Below are 4,773 nucleotides of genomic sequence, written 5' to 3'. Positions count from 1 at the left end.
GTCCACTATGATTTGAGAAATCTATTCCTCTTAACGATATTCGGAATAATTTGTAAAGCTATTTATAAATAAAAATAAAAAGTGTCATTTACGAAAGTTAGACAAAAGCTAGTGAAGAATTGGTTTCCATAATATTCTATTAATCTATTTTCAAACGTACAAAAACGTTTTCAGTTTAAAAAGAACTTTATTATTAAAACGTATATAACTTTTATAAATATCTAGAATCACTTTTGACAACTCATTACTTAACCAGTATAATAAATATAACGATATTTATATTTTATTTCATTAAATATATATAACAATTTAAATTAATATTATATATATTTATACGCGTATTATACATACATAGTTTTTATACTTTTACTATACTTTAACTTTACCTTTACTTTACTTTTACTTTACTTTAACTTTAATAATTCACTTTAATAATTCATACTTTAATAATTCACTTTAATAATTCATACTTTAATAATTCACTTTAATAATTCATACTTTAATAATTCACTTTAATAATTCATACTTTAATAATTCACTTTAATAATTCATACTTTAATAATTCACTTTAATAATTCACTTTAATAATTCAAAAATCTATTATAAATAGAATTCAATAGGTTTCATTATTTCATAGAAACTTAAAAATATATTTCTCTAAACTCTCTCAATCGATTTATATATATATATATATATATATATATATATATATATATATATATATATATATATATATATATATTTGCTCTGTATTATTTCAAGATATTATTAGTATACATAAAATATTACGACGGAGTGATGTCCGAGTGATTTCAAAATAGTTTTTTGAATGAGTCGAAGCTAAGGAAATTATGGGTTATAGCTATGGAGGTGATGGGTATGGTTCATGGGTATGCTCGTGAGGTCAATCTAGTGTTTATCATCTTCGTTGCGTCTACGTACTTTCCTGCAATATTGAATCTCAATATTGATACGTGAGCACTCATAACTTAACTTTTATATATCAATAGTGTATCCCTGACTAGTGCTCGAGTATATAGAATTATGCATGCTTGTACATTCGATATTGTCCTTAGATAGGTTTGTTGAATCCTGAATTAGATACATATGCTACTGAGATAGGGTATATGATATGCATGTCATTGGAAAGCTAGCGAAAAATTAAAAACTTTTCATTTAGATATCGAATGGTTTCGATGAAAGGATTTGAAGTTATAGTCAACTGAATTTTAGTATTATTGTTAAAATGATTATTATTATTACTATCGTCGTTATTATTTTAATAGAAATATCATTGTTATTATAAAATATCATTATTAGTATTATGTTAGTATTATCATTTTATCATAATAACATTTTTAGTAAATATAAATATTGTTATTTTTTATAGAATAATAATAATTATTATTACAAAATAATACAACTTTTACTTATTATTATTATGATCAATATTATTTTATCAAATAAATAGGGGATACAAATATATTTTTCACCACGCGTAATATAATTACATTAATAATACTTACCACTATAGTTTTAAGATATTAAGTGAACTTTATAAATTTTACTACTTAAGATATATAAAAGTATATTTTATCATATATAAACGTTAATATAAATTTTTATTAATAAATGACTTTTATTATTATAAAATCTAATAAATATATTTAAATATATAAAACGACTATAGTTAAGTTATATAATAAACACGTATAAATTTTAGAAGTCATTTTGGGTCAAGTTGACTTTTGCATATTAGTATCGAGCATTAGGATTGTGGTACACTATGACTTGACCAAAAAATTTTAGACAAATATTGACCAACATATAAATATATATAATTAATATAGGTTCGTGAATCCGAGGCCAATCTTGCACTTGTTAAATGACGTTATATGTATTTTTACTACGAAATACAGTATGGTGAGTTTCATTTGCTCCCTTTTATATATATTTTTGGGACTGAGAATACATGCGCGGTTTTTTATAAATGTTTTACGAAATAGGCACAAGTACTAAAACTAATTCTACGTGGGTTTAAACCAGAAATATACCCTTAGCTTGGTAACATTAAACTACTTGTCTATATACGGTAGGCGCGAATCCTAAAGATAGATCTATTGGGCCTGACAAACCCCATCCTGACTATAGGATGCTTTAGTACTTCGAGGTTATTTTAAACACACCTGATCTGGTGTACTTCAGAGGGTAAAACATGAACGTTAAGGCTTGTTACCGGGTGCCTACAATTTATAGAATACTCTTATACACTTGCGAGTGTACATATATTTATAAACGGAAATCTTGTGGTCTATTAATATATTGAAATGATTGTTATGATAAACCTATGAACTCACCAACCTTTTGGTTGACACTTTAAAGCATGTTTATTCTCAGGTATTAAAGAAATCTTCCGCTGTGCATTAGCTCATTTTAAGGATATTACTTGGAGTCATTCATGGTGTATTTTGAAAGACGTTGCATTCGAGTCATTGAGTTCATCAAGATTATTATTATGTCAATTATAGTTGGATGTATTATGAAATGGTGTGCATGCCGTCAACTTTCGTTGTAAAGAAAGTTTGTCTTTTAAAAATGAATGCAATGTTTGTAAAATGTATCATATAGAGGTCAAAATACCTCGCGATGTAATCAACTATTGTGAATCGTTTATAATGTATATGAACGAGTCCTTTCAGTACTACCCGAATTTAAACTTATAAAACGCTAATATGAAGAAAAAGCTTTTATAAATGAGTTCATATTATGCTACGAAATACTATTAACTACTCTTAATATTCTGTATGATTAACTTGTTCCATTTGACTATTTTGAAGGAAATGGCACCGACTACTCGACACACTGTGAATATGAATGAAGAGGAATTCAGTACTTTTCTAGCTTCAAACATAGCCGCAGTACAGGCTGCGCTACATAATAACAATAATCTTAGATCTAGCAGTACAGGAAATCGTGTAGGATGCACCTACAAAGAATTCACTGCCTGCAAACCTTTAGAATTTGATGGAACCGAAGGACCGATTGGATTGAAACGGTGGACCGAGAAGGTCGAATCGGTGTTTTCCATAAGTAAGTGTACTGAAGAGGACAAAGTGAAGTACGCTACGCATACCTTCACAGGTTCTGCGTTAACATGGTGGAATACCTATCTAGAGCAAGTGGGACAAGACGATGCGTACGCACTACCGTGGTCAGCATTCAAGCACTTGATGAACGAGAAGTACCGTCCCATAACCGAGGTCAATAAGCTCAAGACAGAACTTAGAGTGTTACGAACCCAAGGATTTGATATTACCACATACGAAAGACGATTCACTAAATTGTGCCTATTGTGTCAGGGAGCATTCGAAGATGAGGAAGAGAAGATCGACGCGTTTGTGAAAGGATTACCGGAAAGAATCCAAGAAGATATAAGTTCACACGAGCCCGCCTCCATACAACAGGCATGTAGAATGGATCACAAACTAGTGAAACAGATTGAAGAAAGAATTAAAGAACAGACTGCTGAAGAGGCCAATGTGAAGCAAGTCAAAAGAAAGTGGGAGGAAAACGGTGATAAGAATCACCAATACAACAACAGCAATTACAACAATAATCGCAACAATTATCCCAACAATCGCAACATCAATCGCAACTACAACAAACGGCCCAACAACAACAACAACAACAACAACAGCAGCAGCAACTACAACAATCATCCCAACAACAATAATAACCGCAACAACAACAACAATCAGAAGCAGCTATGCCAAAGGTGTGAAAAGTATCACTCGGGGTTCTGCACCAAATTTTGCAACAAGTGTAAAAGAAATGGTCATAGCGCGGCGAAGTGTGAGGTCTACGGACCAGGGGTTAATAGAACGAAAGGAACAAATGGTGTCGGAACGAGTAATGGCGGAGCAAGTAGTGTCGGAGCAAGTTATGCCAATGTAGTTTGTTATAAGTGTGGAAAACCGGGCCACATTATTAGAAATTGCCCGAACCAGGAGAACACGAATGGACAAGGCCGCGGAAGAGTTTTCAATATTAATGCAGCAGAGGCACAGGAAGACCCGGAGCTTGTTACGGGTACGTTTCTTATTGACAATAAATCTGCTTACGTTTTATTTGATTCGGGTGCGGATAGAAGCTATATGAGTAGAGATTTTTGTGCTAAATTAAGTTGTCCATTGACGCCTTTGGATAGTAAATTTTTACTCGAATTAGCAAATGGTAAATTAATTTCAGCAGATAATATATGTCGGAATCGAGAAATTAAACTGGTTAGCGAAACATTTAAGATTGATTTGATACCAGTAGAGTTAGGGAGTTTTGATGTAATAGTCGGTATGGACTGGTTGAAAGAAGTGAAAGCAGAGATCGTTTGTTACAAAAATGCAATTCGCATTATACGAGAAAAAGGAAAACCCTTAATGGTGTACGGAGAAAAGGGCAACACGAAGCTACATCTTATTAGTAATTTGAAGGCACAAAAACTAATAAGAAAAGGTTGCTATGCTATTCTAGCACACGTCGAGAAAGTACAAACTGAAGAAAAGAGCATCAATGATGTTCCCATTGCAAAAGAATTTCCCGATGTATTTCCGAAAGAATTACCGGGATTACCCCCACATCGATCCGTTGAATTTCAAATAGATCTTGTACCAGGAGCTGCACCAATAGCTCGTGCTCCTTACAGACTCGCACCCAGCGTGATGAAAGAACTGCAAAGCCAATTACAAGAACTTTTAGAGCGTGGTTTCATTCGACCAA

The sequence above is a fragment of the Rutidosis leptorrhynchoides genome, chromosome 3, assembly GCF_046630445.1.
Source record: "Rutidosis leptorrhynchoides isolate AG116_Rl617_1_P2 chromosome 3, CSIRO_AGI_Rlap_v1, whole genome shotgun sequence".
Taxonomy (NCBI): domain Eukaryota; kingdom Viridiplantae; phylum Streptophyta; class Magnoliopsida; order Asterales; family Asteraceae; genus Rutidosis; species Rutidosis leptorrhynchoides.
Note: the sequence above shows the minus strand (reverse complement) of the source record.